This window comes from Calidris pugnax, unplaced genomic scaffold (genome assembly GCF_001431845.1).
Source record: "Calidris pugnax isolate Ruff unplaced genomic scaffold, ASM143184v1 scaffold172, whole genome shotgun sequence".
Lineage (NCBI taxonomy): Eukaryota > Metazoa > Chordata > Aves > Charadriiformes > Scolopacidae > Calidris > Calidris pugnax.
In genome coordinates this window covers 1,260,205-1,276,284 of record NW_015090897.1, presented here as the reverse complement: position 1 = coordinate 1,276,284, position 16,080 = coordinate 1,260,205, and positions in this window count along the sequence as shown.

Genomic DNA, 16,080 nt, shown 5'->3' with positions numbered 1-16,080 from the left:
CTCTGATCTTGTTCTTTTTCCTAAAATGCTTCCAAATTAAAAAAAAAACAACAACAACAACGGATTTTGATGCAGGAGAATTAAATTAGAAATCAGAAAACTATCAATTAACAGGGCAGGCCCCAAACCCTGAACTGATGACATGAAGTGGGAACATTCAATAGCTAGTTTATGGTTTTTGGGCTTTTCTCAACAGAAAAACAGGGATCAAAATGGTTAGGAAAGCCCCAGTAGTGGAACAGCACAACCTTTTCCGTTCCTTCTACCATCAGGGCAGGGAAAGAAAAATGAATTTAAAAGTTACATGTCTGAAATAAAGGCATGCATCTTCCCCCGCATGGCTTAGGGAGTATTTCTCCAGCACACGGGCTTTTCATTTAGTCTTCTTGGAGCCATTTTCTCCATTAAAAAATGAAAGCAACCTAGAGTGGAAGTGTTTCCCCCTGCTTTATGTAAACAGTGAATTTATTGGGGAGCACACTGGCATTGTCAGAGCACGGGCAGCAGAAAGCAAGCGGTAGTAACGGGACATCCCGATCAACATGGGAGGCTCTTCCCACCACCTGAAATTGATATCCATCCTCAAAATAACTGCAAAAAACACCAAGAATGTTGCTACCTCTCCAAAGCAGCAGCCTGTTCTTTAGTTTAGTCCTTTGACTTTGATGCTACATAAAAATTCTTGACCTTCTGGTGCCTTTCCAAAAAAAACCATCTCGTTTCTCCATTCCAGCCCAAGATCCTGTCTCTTGCTCAATTCTGTTGCCCAACGATAGAAGACCGTTCCTTTTTCCCAGCCGAGCCGGTGCCAACAGCAGCAAACAGAAACCATTTGTACAAAGTCCCTACTCTACAGCCACCCTCAAGATATGGCAGCGAGCTTTGAATTACACAGCATGTTTGGCCATCATTAAAATTCTGAATAAATCATTACACAACTCCCTACGGAACTGGACCAGCAATATCAAACTATTTTCCCCCCTGTTCTCTGCTTTATCAGTGACTTTACACAGGCCATTATTGAACCCACTGCTGCTTCTCAGCATCAGGCAATTGGAATGGAGAAGGCAATGGAATTTGGAGAAGTCACTCTGACCTTCCTAAAATGCCTCTAATTTTTTAAGGGATGTTTTGAAACCAATCAAAAGAACAATTTCTTTTTTTTTTTCCCCAGCTCTAGTACTCTGTTTACCTGTAAGAAGTCGTGGCTCTTCAAAGTAATCTCAAATGTTAATTGAAAATGAAAACTGAAAAAAAGGAGCTTTTTCAGTGGGAGGGTTGAATATCCTCACTGGGCAAACCACCAAGAAAATTCAGCAGAAATAAGCTTTATAAGAATATCGCCCTTTGTAAACTCATTTAACTTTCTCCATCAAAACTTCAAATATGTTATTCTCTGTTATCTGAGGTTGCATAAATCCAATTTCTTGGGAAAAAAAAGTCAGAGTATGGGAAGAAGATAATGAAAAGTTGCGATGAAAATGCGTTCTTGTATTGAGTGGGAAAGAAGTAAAAAGATTTAGACGAAACTTTGGAGTGGTTTTCATTTTGCAGTTCACCTTTGTGCCAGCTTGTGTTCCTCTTGTTGCTGGCTAATAGGTCACACAATTAAAACATATTAGTATAGGATTTCAAAGTTAACTTTTTTTTCCCCTCTATCTTCGGTATCCAGTCCTTCTACACCACTCAAAACCCCCTAGGCAGACCTGCTGGATGTGATCACCCAACGTATCTCCATATGGGCTTCACAGACAGGATTTGGCGTGGTTTGTTCTATAAAAATCCACCACGTTGGGATTTCTGCAAATTTTATCCCCTTTAATGTCCCTTTCTTAATAGATTTCACTCTGAGGATCTTTCACATATTCAGATCTTGATTTTATTTTACAGATCTCATCTCATTGTATTGACTTCTAGCTCAGTGGTTTATATTGAGCAATTCCTCTTATTCTTTGTACCTACAAAAGCATAAGCAACTATAAGTTGATTTTTGCTTGGTTTTTTCTTGGTTTCTTCCCTACCACTTTTCTGAACTAATAATCAATATCAGGAACAAGATGAAGGCCACATCAGAGCTGAGTGTGAAAGAAGAGGGAAGGCAAAGAGAGGCCACTGGGTGTTCTGAAGGTCAAGGGAAGTAGCTCTCAGTTCCCATGAGATACATGAGGAGCCAGAGACCCAGACTTCCAAAATAACTTACACTGCCAACTCTTCTGTTTAATAAATAATTAGTAACTGACTAATCTACTTGAATTTTGCAAACTAAAAACAACTTGAAACCTTATTACACAACAGAAAGAGGGTAAGTATAATGTTCAAGATCTTTTCCTGTAGCAATATGGTTTTGTGCACAGGACACACGCAGAAATAGATGAATAAAAATAGAAGACCGTATAAAAAGAATTTGAACTAAACTGTTCAGTCTTTCGTGATGTCGGATATCGTCATTATTTTCCCCATAAGTATTTTGATTAATTCAGGATCTCTGCAAAGGAGAGTCTTACTATGAATCACCTCGAGTTTGGCTGGTTTTCGCAAGGCCACAGGAATGTTCCCACTCTGAAACATATATTTAATTGGAAGGAATTAATCAACTGTTTAGAGCAGAGGTAAAACGCAACAGACTCCATGTGCTTGAGAGCTCAGTAGTTTTTAGGAGACTTGGCTCAGCAGTAAATTGTCTTGCAATATTTCGATGAGTTCTTACTAAAAATTTGAAATACCCTCAGCATAAAGATTCTCACCTCTCTTCTCTGTTCTTCTTACCCTTCTCTTCTCACTCCACGCCCAACGCTGTGAGCTGTGCTGTAGATAGAGATGTTGCTAACAATTGTCTGAGAATATTTATCCAGAAATCCTAAACCAGTTACAAATGAATTAAATTATTCAAGCCACAGGGGAAAATTTTTTTTGGCAAATCCCATTATTTCCAGAACACGAAAGGGTTAAAATTTTACTGGGTTATGATGGAGGCCAGCTCTGCAGAGAGCTCCAGTCACCCCGCAAGCAAGAGGAAGAGGGCATTGCAACACAACGGGCTCTGAACAGCCTGTACCATCCGCAGCTGGTACCACGTCAATGCTAATTAGAGAGAGTTGACACAACTTTTGTGAGGCGGCATGGAGAAAGATGTCTCAACTCGGGAAAACTTGCACAGTTTTTTCTTGAGTAACGTTGGGGTTTAGGAAGTATCTGATTTGTACAATGTTCACCTGGGAAAGAGACAGATGTTACGTGCGTGGACTCAAATCTGAAAGGAAAGAAAGGGAAGTTAATCTGCCCGAGTGCCGGCGAAGCAGCGTGCGGTAAATGGATACTGTGAGAAAGAAAAACAGAGTATTTGTACAAAGTAATTCAGCTTCCGAGGCAGAAGAGAGAAATTTGCTCAGATTACACCTTATGACAATAACACAGCTCTTTTCAGAAGAGCTGCCAGATGGGACATAACTAGTCCAGGTGCCTGATTAACAAAATCTGCAAGACAAGAACGTAAAATCACACCTGACAGTGCCTTGGGAAGACAAACACCATCAACGTCGATGTCCTCCCCACTTCCTTCTTCTTCCCCCAGCTTTATACCCTGAGCATGACATCCTATGGGATGGAATGTCCCAACTGGGGTCAGCTCTCCCAGCTGTGTCCCCTCCCAGCCCCTTGTGCCCCCCAGCCCGTTGCTGGTGGGACGGGGTGAGGAGCAGGAACATGCTCTACATGAACACCACTTAGCAATAATTAAAAAGCCCTCCTGTTATCAACACTGTTGTGGTCACAGATACAAAAGACAGCACCACACGAACAACTGCCCTCCTGTTATCAACACTGTTGTGGTCACAAATACAAAAGACAGCACCACACCAGCAACTACGAGGAAAATTAACTCTATCCCAGCCAAAACCAGTGCATTCACACACACACACACACACATGCAAAAGATCAGAACAAACAAAATACTTTAACAAGATACAGGTGAAATACGCAATCAGAGTCAGCTCAGCCCAATTTATAAACCAGGTTGTTATAAGCCATGAAAAGAGAAAAGCCTCAAAGAGGAGAGACGGAGGCACTGAAATCACCATCTACTCAACATTTTCTTTTTAAGAAAAGTAAAACAATATCAAACACTACCGACAAGCGTGTACTTTAGAGTTGTTTTTTTTTAAAAAATGAATTTTCTCTGTGCAAACAGACACATACAGACACAAAGCAAATAGCTCTCTCAAGGCTTTAAGCCTATTGTTTTTTGGAGAGGAGGACCTTGGTACATATTTAACAGTGCACACCTTGAATTTGAGGTATCTGAGCATCGAAAGAGACAGAACTAGATGATCTTTAAAGTCCTTTCCAACTGGAACCATTCTATGATTCTATGGGAAATTGCAAGTGCACTTCTGAACTCACAGATACAACGGCATTTTCCCCACGGCACAGGAGAATTCTGTTGCAAAAAGACAAATAAAGCTGAGAAAAATGCCAAACGGTTACTTGTGTGAATGGTGACCTCAAAGCAGGTCCTCAAAGGTCAGTGAGAAGCCAATAATGCAGAGGATGAATTGCAATGAAAACTATAGCACTTCTTCTTCTTGTTAAAAAAAAACAAACGAAAAACACAGCTTAAGAACATGCATTGAAAACATGAATTTTACAGTGACCCAGATGAGAGGAATTAAGAAAAATGTCTGACATAACTTTTTTTTTTTCCTGGAAATGTTTGTGAAGTATGTCTTGGCCCACTTAAAGACCCCCATACTGGAAAAAAAGTTAATAAATAATTATTATAATTAATAAATAATTAATATAATGTCCATTGAGGACACAAGCAAATGGCCAGTAAATGTCCCCTTGGGGCTTGCTTTCTTGTCTCTGCTTCTAAAAGAACCCTGAGCTATTAGTTCACAGGATGGAAATATTTTGGCTGGGCAGGGGAAGAGCAGTGGCCACCATGGGCTGAGGCACAAAAGTCATGGTTGCATGTGCGTTAAATCCAGCAGGAGAAGATGAGTGTTGGTGTTGGTGACACTCTGAGTATCATCAAGGGAGGAATGAAACCCCCTCAGGGGCAGAAAGCTCAGTATTGCATTGGGTATCGACGGGAGTTTATCAGGATGCTCTCCAGGCTGGCTCCAACCTCTCTCTCTCTTAGGTTTGGCCAGATAAAAACCACCCAACCTTCTGCAGTAACTCAAAAGCAGAAAAGCTCTCTTATGAGTGGACATGTGGGCAGGGAAGTCCAGGACATGGCAAAATAAGTGTCATCTGAAGCAAGTAAGTTCTCCAAGAGCTGGAAACACGTGGGACAACAGCCAGGTAGAGTCCAGCATTGGATTGCGAAGATGGTTTCTAGATGGGAGTGACTGTCACAGCCAGTAAAGTGACATGAGGTCCCAGAAAAAAGGATGTGGCAGATATGGAAAACCAAATGTAGGTTGGAGGAGCAAAAAAGTCGACTCTGTGGAGAGCAAATTCACCCTCCTGTCCAGTGAATCTAGTCTGGAGTGGCTCTCCGGTTATCTGAGCCATTTGCCACTTTAAATACTGTAAATCAAACACATTTGTTGTTGAAAAAATTCACTTGCCTTAGAGGAATTAAAGGAAATGTCCAGAAAATCTCAAGTGTAATAATAATAGCACTATTATTATTGCAGCACTAAGGACTGGGAAAAAGTAGGCTTTTTTTTTTTTATAAAAAAGTGAAGTTTGTGCCTGTATGTGGCAGCAGAGAGGGCCAGTGGCCACACGAGTGACGATGTGCATCCACAAAGTCACAGTTTACAAATATTCTCAGTTCCTGGTGCAGCTTCCCCAGTGTTGATGGCAAGTGCTGCAAACAAAACTGAAAATGTCTATTAACGTTTATTAGCAGCTTCTCTTTATTTCATGGGATGAATCATCTCTTGGCTCCCCGAAACTCCAAGTTAATCTTAGAGCCACTCCTGCACTGACTCATCCTCGCCAGTATTATTATTATTGTGATGGGGACTCCAGTGAGATGCTCCAGTCCGTGTTACTGGTGCCATAACACACATCTGATTCATCCCAAAGAGCGTGGTGCCAGCGAGCACAGCACAGTCCCAGGATGGATGGGACAAGGGAAACAAAGTCAGAAACCTGACGTACCTTTTGTTAAAGGATTAGGAACTGGACAAGGCACTTGACAGCTCTCAAATATCCAGCTGAGTGTTGTGAGCACTGGAGTGATTTGCACTGAATTAGAAGGCACAAGAGCCCCACGAAGCCCTGAGGAAACAGAGAAGAAAATCATTCACTTGCGGGAAGGGCATCATCAAGCAGGAGCTTCCTCATTTCTGCTCTTGCCTCAAGAAAGAAAAAAAGAAAAAAAAGGGGGGAAACACTCTGACCCCTCTGACCTTGAGGGACAATTTTCATCATAGAAATACAGAATGGTTTGGGTTGGAAGGACCTTGAAGACCATCCAGTGCCACCCCCTGCCCTGGGCAGGGACACCTCCCACCAGCCCAGGTTGCTCCAAGCCCCCTCCAACCTGGCCTTGAACCCCTCCAGGGATGGGGCAGCCACAGCTTCTCTGGGCAACCTGGGCCAGGCTCTCACCACCCTCACACCAAACAAGTTCTTCCTGAGATCTCAGCTCCATCTCCCCTCTTTCAGTTTAAAACTGTTCCCCCTGGTCCTATGAAATGAAAGAAAACAGCAAATGTAATGTAAACTCAGCCAAGTCTTGCAATAGCGTAGCACAAAAACTTGAATATAGTTCATACAGAAAAATTAAATAAGAGAATTTGTAACTGATGTAAGAAAGGTGTGAGAATCCAGAGCGCCCTGAAGCTGAATAAGGCAAATTGGGATTTACTCAAGGCGTCTACATTATCCACCTTCAAATCTGAAATTGAAGAAATGAATTCCTTTCTCGTGTTTCGTTTCTCTTTTCCACCCAACCCCACACAGCCAAGATAAATCTATTCAGGGAAACTGCGCAAGAGTCGCGGAGACCTCGACGATGGATCTGTAACGCTTGTGTTATGGAGATAACTGTGGTTTTACTGATAAGACATTCAATTTACATATCTCTTGCAAGTGATACAACTCGTCCCTCTCACTGTTAGATTCCTCTCACGGTGATTTTTATATACAACACCGAAGCTCAGCCCTTTCTGGACAACTTTTCTATGGAAACAGTTTGCTCTGAAGAATAAAATAATCCTGTCTCCAGCTTCCATATCGGTTCTGAACGTAGAAATCCACCCCTTCTAAAGCTTTCACTGGGCAATGCAAGATCCCTCATTTTCCACCACATTCCTCCAGGCCTAATTCCGATGTAATTCCTAAATCCTGTATTTAATTTACACGCTGGGATCACTTTCAGTGGAATGCCAGGTGTAGGATACCTGCCCCGTTTGGCTGGCCTGGCCCAGGAAACTCCGGGCGGGTTCCTTATCTCCATATCTGGGATTGTAAATTCCTGAGGGCAGCGACCGAGACCTCAACACTGGATCCTGCTGAACACACTCGGGGAGGGAAACACCACCGGTAAGTTTCCATGACTTCACCAGCTGCCAAACATTTTTGACTACAATAATTGCCAGCCGAGGGGGGAAGTTCCCCATCGCCCGTATCGGCTGCAGAACCCGATGGAAATTTAAGCAGCGTATTGAAACTGGGTGATAACCAAGGGAACATAACACAAAGCCCTCTGGGCACCAAAATACTGCCGAATTAATGGGGTTTGAGTTTGTTACACCATCAGGTTGCGTTCTGTAGCGACCATCTCCTTCCCATCCATTCCGAAAAAAAACCCAAGGAACTTCCTATTGCTTCTATTTCAACAATATTTCAACCGAAATCAGTAGGAATAATCCTCAAAGATTCAACGTGCTGTGGGTGCCCTATTTGGACACAGCACACTGACCATGGTGTGACTTTTACTCTTTTCCAGCTGTACATTTGCTTTTTCGGGTACTTGGAAACTCGGGCAGGGGGAGCATTTTTTTAACCGAACTCAAGAAAATTCAGTAATTCGCGTTTTACAAGTAAGATCACTTACCTTCACTGCAAACTCCCAAGCACTGTGTGCCAAAGCCAGCTGGAGCACACAGCAGGGGAGGTTTTTATTGTACTGATTAGATTATTTATAGAGATAAGAGGGAGATACCACTGGGTGCGGTCACAGGAATTCTTAGGTGTCAAAAGAGCTCATGGCTGGGGGGTAATGGCTTTTTTCTCATTTTGGGAAGAAAAATCAGCAAATCCAGTTTGACTTCGGAAACCTTTCCTGCCATTTATTGATCCCTGACATGTACAAAAGAGCATTTATAGTTCCACTTCCAAAACACACTTATATATTGCTTGACAAGGGTTTAACCCCCCTCTCCATCTGCCTTGTTTTGAAGCACTTTCATTATTTCTCTCACAACGACACCATCAGTTTAGGCAGAACCCAGTTAATTCCACAAATGTAATAAAAAAACCCAAACCACATGCATGGAATATTCATAAATCACAGTTTCTACTTAAATGCGTAATCCTGCTTTGCTTCTGAAATTGTAGCACCGCCAGCAGTTAATAACAAGCAGAGGGTTGAAAGCTTTATCAGGGCTCTAAGAATGATATAAACACATGAATAAATAGGTATCCAAGAAAAGGTGTGTATACACCGAAATTCTGACTGTATAATAATGCACAGAAGTCTGTTTTCAAAAATTTGGTGAGTCCAATTCAGCCAAAAAGTGACATTAACCATCCTGTTTGCAAAATTTTATTTTATCAGTCCAACAGTGGTATTTTCAAAATATAATATTGCCCATTTTCCTCCTTTCTAAGACATGAGCACACAGTTGCTGGGTGCTGCTGCTGAGTAGAACTTCCCTTACTGTTTTCCAAAGAACTGGGATAAGGCAGCTACATTTCATTTGCAGCCTTATATTCTTATAAAGTGTCCTTCTGACTGGAAGAAGAACTTTCTTTTCCGCTCTAAGAAACATCAACATGTCCTTAGTATCAAATACACGGTGAGTTACAATAATTTATTATTTTATAACATAGACAGTGAGCTAGGAAATTTCTTTCAAGTGCCTAAAGATGATAGTGCATCTAAATTTTAATTGGTTATTTCCGAGATTTCATAGTATTCCAAATATAAGTGCTTTCGGACTCCTTCATTTTCTTTTGAGTGTTTTCATGAGTTTTGTACAAATGAAAACACTCAGATCTCATAAACAAACAAGTGGACAAAACTATTTTTCTTTGGCCACAAGAAAACACAGCAAAAACAAAAACAAAAAAAAAATCACTTAAAAGAATAACAAAGATGCAAAGGTTATTTCTGGACCTAAATATGTACTATTTAATTGAAATATATATCAGTCCAAGGACACCAATATACTGATGTTCATTGCCACAATGGGATGCACATCTAAAACAACCCTGCAGAGATTATTTTTTTTATTTAAAAAAAAAACGTTTGGCTGGCCTGGCCCAGGAAACTCCGGGCGGGTTCCTTATCTCCATATCTGGGATTGTAAATTCCTGAGGGCAGCGACCGAGACCTCAACACTGGATCCTGCTGAACACACTCGGGGAGGGAAACACCACCGGTAAGTTTCCATGACTTCACCAGCTGCCAAACATTTTTGACTACAATAATTGCCAGCCGAGGGGGGAAGTTCCCCATCGCCCGTATCGGCTGCAGAACCCGATGGAAATTTAAGCAGCGTATTGAAACTGGGTGATAACCAAGGGAACATAACACAAAGCCCTCTGGGCACCAAAATACTGCCGAATTAATGGGGTTTGAGTTTGTTACACCATCAGGTTGCGTTCTGTAGCGACCATCTCCTTCCCATCCATTCCGAAAAAAAACCCAAGGAACTTCCTATTGCTTCTATTTCAACAATATTTCAACCGAAATCAGTAGGAATAATCCTCAAAGATTCAACGTGCTGTGAGTGCCCTATTTGGACACAGCACACTGACCATGGTGTGACTTTTACTCTTTTCCAGCTGTACATTTGCTTTTTCGGGTACTTGGAAACTCGGGCAGGGGGAGCATTTTTTTAACCGAAATCAAGAAAATTCAGTAATTCGTGTTTTACAAGTAAGATCACTTACCTTCACTGCAAACTCCCAAGCACTGTGTGCCAAAGCCAGCTGGAGCACACAGCAGGGGAGGTTTTTATTGTACTGATTAGATTATTTATAGAGATAAGAGGGAGATACCACTGGGTGCGGTCACAGGAATTCTTAGGTGTCAAAAGAGCTCATGGCTGGGGGGTAATGGCTTTTTTCTCATTTTGGGAAGAAAAATCAGCAAATCCAGTTTGACTTCGGAAACCTTTCCTGCCATTTATTGATCCCTGACATGTACAAAAGAGCATTTATAGTTCCACTTCCAAAACACACTTATATATTGCTTGACAAGGGTTTAACCCCCCTCTCCATCTGCCTTGTTTTGAAGCACTTTCATTATTTCTCTCACAACGACACCATCAGTTTAGGCAGAACCCAGTTAATTCCACAAATGTAATAAAAAAACCCAAACCACATGCATGGAATATTCATAAATCACAGTTTCTACTTAAATGCGTAATCCTGCTTTGCTTCTGAAATTGTAGCACCGCCAGCAGTTAATAACAAGCAGAGGGTTGAAAGCTTTATCAGGGCTCTAAGAATGATATAAACACATGAATAAATAGGTATCCAAGAAAAGGTGTGTATACACCGAAATTCTGACTGTATAATAATGCACAGAAGTCTGTTTTCAAAAATTTGGTGAGTCCAATTCAGCCAAAAAGTGACATTAACCATCCTGTTTGCAAAATTTTATTTTATCAGTCCAACAGTGGTATTTTCAAAATATAATATTGCCCATTTTCCTCCTTTCTAAGACATGAGCACACAGTTGCTGGGTGCTGCTGCTGAGTAGAACTTCCCTTACTGTTTTCCAAAGAACTGGGATAAGGCAGCTACATTTCATTTGCAGCCTTATATTCTTATAAAGTGTCCTTCTGACTGGAAGAAGAACTTCTCTTTTATGCTCTGAGAAACATCCACATGTCCTTAGTATCAAATACACGGTGAGTTACAATGATTTATTATTTTATAATATAGACAGTGAGCTAGAAAATTTCTTTCAAGTGCCTAAAGATGATAGTGCATCTAAATTTTAATTGGTTATTTCCGAGATTTCATAGTATTCCAAATACAAGTGCTTTCAGAATCCTTCATTTTCTTTGGAGTGTTTTCATGAGTTTTGTACAAATGAAAACACTCAGATCTCATAAACAAACAAGTGGACAAAACTATTTTTCTTTGGCCACAAGAAAACACAGCAAAAACAAAAACGATCTCATAAACAAACAAGTGGACAAAACTACTTTTTTTTGGCCACAAGAAAACACAGAAAAAAAAAATCACTTAAAAGAATAACAAAGATGCAAAGGTTATTTCTGGACCTAAAAATGTACTATTTAATTGAAAAATATATCAGTCCAAGGACACCAATATACTGATGTTCATTGCCACAATGGGATGCACATCTAAAACAACCCTGCAGAGATTATTTTTTTTATTTAAAAAAAAAAGAAAACCCAAAATGCTTATTCCTAATTTTTCCAGCTGGGGTTAAACCACAACATCCTACTGAATGTTCTTAAAGAAAAACAGGCTGGTAGAACATACACCAACATCTTATAATATAAAAAAAGGCCCATGTTGAAAACAATACCCACCTGCTTTGTAAAATTTTGGGATGCCCACCCTGAGGGCCCCAGCAGACCCTCTGCCTGGCTGCTGCTTTGTTAAAACTCTTAATTAACTTCTAAGGGGAGGAAAGGGAACTCACTCCCCAAGAAAAACCTATCAGCCTCATCTTGAAAAAACATAGGACAATTAAAAGCCAGGAATACTCAGGGTAGGGGGCATTTTGTTTCTTAACATCACACAAAAAAATTTTTCTGCATCAAAACTTCTGCTCCGGGTGTTTTGATGACAAACCCTGGCCCTGATTTTATCTTTGGGGTAAAAGATGCAAAGGTTTCCCATCGCCTTTGGTGTTCCCTCACAAAAGGAAACAAAGGGCAGGAAAGCAGTTAAGAGATATTTTAAATAAATTATACCAAAACCCAGTGGTAGTGGAAGTGACCAAAGTTCTGTATCACTCAGGATTTGACCAACTGCAACAATAAAACACTTAATAATTATTTACAGTTATAAAGGGCTCAGTTATCACAACCCCAGTTTGGTGTTTGCGGAGCAATTCATTTTAGGTCAGAAAAGGTAAAAAACGCGCCTCTGCTGCCATCGTGTGGAAAGTGCCCGTTTTGCATCGGTTGGGTTCCCTTTGCTGCATCAAACACCATTTCTAGAGGAAATTGCTTTCTCTTTCACTACCCTGCCCTTACCTATTGGACATGTAAACGTTTTTTAATCGGGCAGTATCAGTTTAGCATGAACCATAGGTTTAGGATGGATATCAGGAAAAATTTTTACACGGAAAAGGGTTGTGAAGCCTTGGCAGAGGCTGCCCATGGCAGTGCTGGAGTCACCATCCCTGGAGGTGTTTAAAAGCCGGGCAGACGTGGTGCTGAGGGACAGGGGTCAGTGGTGGGCTTGGCAGCGTAGAAGAGCACCAAGACTCTAAAGAAAATCCAACAAGTCATTTCCTCAAATAACAGAACTTTTAATTAATATACTCTTAGATCCCACTCACTCACTGTGCAACGACTGACCTGCCACAGACTTCTTTACACGTAATAAAAGCAAGAGTTCAACTTGTGAGTATCAGCACTTAAACAACCTTATAAACCCGTGCAAGACTGACGTGGCCATAAAAACCTCCGCTCACCACTAATAAATCACTCCTCCTCTTTATTTTAATGGCATCAGGGTAAACCCAAATGCTAACAGTTACGTCTAGATTTACAGCCCTGTACCTGAGCTCAGCACCTGGATCCACGTGCTTTAGTGTGTGGTTAGTTCTATTCATATTTAAAAATTTGGAAGTATATAGAGTAGAAATATATAGGCTTCAAACAAAGGAGAGTAAAGTTCCACTATAATTTGTCTGTGCACAATCAGAGAAACTTTATGTGTCTCTTTATGTGGGAGATAGTTTGAACTCTTACCTCAAAGCCATATATTCCAGAGGGGAAAGGCCATGCAGAGTGTAACGAGCAGCAGTTTCCCAACCACCCCCAAACTGACCTTCCCCACTGTCCTGCTCAGTCTCTGCAGGGGCAATCACTGATGGCCCCACACAGACAGACGTGTGGTTTCTAGGGGTCTGTGGAGTGGAAAACAGAGGACCCTGTAGCTTGGTTCCAGAAAGAAAATGAAAGAGTCACATGGAACACAGAGAGATTAATTCAATCAACACCTTAAAACTACAAAACGCCTTTGAACGTCCACCAATCCACTGCAGAAATGCTATTGTTTAATTCAGCTGGAAAAAAAAGAAAACCTCTATTTGCCAGAGTGATACCTTCCACTTCATAGAGTCATTTAGGTTGGAAAAGACCTTTAAGATCAAGTTCAACCATCAACCCAACAATGACAAAAAACCACCACTAACCCATGTCCCTCAGCACCACATCTGCCCGGCTTTTGAACACCTCCAGGGATGGTGACTCCACCATGTAGACAAGGGAAAGGGGACAGAGAAAGGGAAGGAGACCAGAGTAATTTCTCTGTCCATAGTCTCTGGTGGAGACCTAGGGATGCGTCCTCTGTGCTGCTGATGGAGACAGTCAGATCACACATGCTGGAAAAAGCTTCTAAGAAGATGCTTGTGTCCATAACATGTCACTGCCCAGCACTGTACCACAAAGCACTGCAGGACATGAGGCAGAACTTAAAAAGGGATTTATCAGGTTGGTTTCTTTTAAGTGTTCCACTTTAACTTAATAGAATCACCTGGTGTGCCACTGAGATGGTCCCACCACGAGCTTCACCTCCAGGGATGGTGACTCCACCATGTAGACAAGGGAAAGGGGACAGAGAAAGGGAAGGAGACCAGAGTAATTTCTCTGTCCATAGTCTCTGGTGGAGACCTAGGGATGCGTCCTCTGTGCTGCTGATGGAGACAGTCAGATCACACATGCTGGAAAAAGCTTCTAAGAAGATGCTTGTGTCCATAACATGTCACTGCCCAGCACTGTACCACAAAGCACTGCAGGACATGAGGCAGAACTTAAAAAGGGATTTATCAGGTTGGTTTCTTTTAAGTGTTCCACTTTAACTTAATAGAATCACCTGGTGTGCCACTGAGATGGTCCCACCACGAGCTTATGGTCCAATTACATTATCACAACCAACAAATGGAGATAAAGGTCACAATGAAGAATGTACCTGATTTTATTACCCAAAATCACCTGTTGCTTGTTCTGATGCCTCCTACTTTACTTTTTGTATCCACAAAGTACATAAGGTGGGTTTAATGGGATGTGAGAACACTCCTGAAAGGAAAGGAACACACATAAAATTATGATTTCTGGAGCGTTCGTTTTTCTAACCTAATGAAAACTTCTCTGTGCCCCATTTAAAGCCATCTTGCCCAGGAGTTTCTTCATGCACCTTAGAAAACTCTTGTCAACACGAGGCGCGCAGGTGGAACATGTCAGAGAACAGGGAGCATCAGTTGCTTTCAAAACATCCCAGTTTACACAGAGGATTGTGGTATTTTCAATAGGTTTTGTTGTAGGACTTGGAGCACCACAGCCCATACCCTGCAGAAAATCCCTCTGCCAAATGGCATTGCCACCTTGCTTCCTAAAATGGGGTTTGTTTATATAGGAAAATAAACCAACAAACTCCTGGTGCTCCCAGTTCTCTCAGCAGATCCCCACAGGCTGGGAGGATTCCAGAGACTCTCCCAGGACGACCTTGAGGAGAAAGCCCTGCTTAAAATATTGGCAGCACATGAATTCCTGCTTTTAATGGCAACCACTTTACATCGTTTAGCCCATTTAGCAGGATTTAGGGATGAATCTAATAGAATCACAAACTCTCAGGAAAAAAAAGTCTGGGGGGTGGAGGGGGAAGAAAAATAAAATGGTGAGAGCTGGAATACCTGGTGGCTGCCAACAGGACTTGAGCAAGCGCGGCTTTACACAGAGGATTGTGGTGTTTTCAATAGGTTTTGTTGTAGGACTTGGAGCACCACAGCCCATACCCTGCAGAAAATCCCTCTGCCAAATGGCATTGCCACCTTGCTTCCTAAAATGGGGTTTGTTTATATAGGAAAATAAACCAACAAACTCCTGGTGCTCCCAGTTCTCTCAGCAGATCCCCACAGGCTGGGAGGATTCCAGAGACTCTCCCAGGACGACCTTGAGGAGAAAGCCCTGCTTAAAATATTGGCAGCACATGAATTCCTGCTTTTAATGGCAACCACTTTACATCGTTTAGCCCATTTAGCAGGATTTAGGGATGAATCTAATAGAATCACAAACTCTCAGGAAAAAAAAGTCTGGGGGGTGGAGGGGGAAGAAAAATAAAATGGTGAGAGCTGGAATACCTGGTGGCTGCCAACAGGACTTGAGTAAGCGCGGGGTGAGCAGGTGAAATAAAATCTAGTGGCTGTGAGGGGCCTGATGACAGCTCCAGGTGGGCTTCCCCTGCTCCACTGGTTCCACTTCAACTCACTTCTGCATCTGTTACATATTGAGGGGGTGGTTTTATTCGTGGCTTTGGATCCGTCGGAGCAGGTGAGCGTGTGTGCAGGAGACAGCCGAAAAATAAAAAGAGGAGTTAAAAGGAAGGCATGAAGCAGCTGGGAGAAAAGCAGGCAAACAAAGGCATCCATGTTTTAATTGGGTCTGTGCCCACTGAGTGCAGACAAAAATGACTAAAACAGGTTAATTTCAAAGTAAACCAGGGGAGAGGAATTTGACGTGAGTAATCTCTCTTGGCAAGCACTGCCCAAATAGCAGCAAATACATGCACGTACCACGGGCAAGTCCCTTCCCACCCTTCTTAGTTAGGATATTACTTAAAACTCACTTTATAATCTTACCTGTTTTCCTCTGTATTTGTGTGTTGACAGTGGCCCCGAGTCAGGAAAGCACCTGGTACACGCTTGAGATCCAAACGTGTAGTGGCAGAGAGACGAGG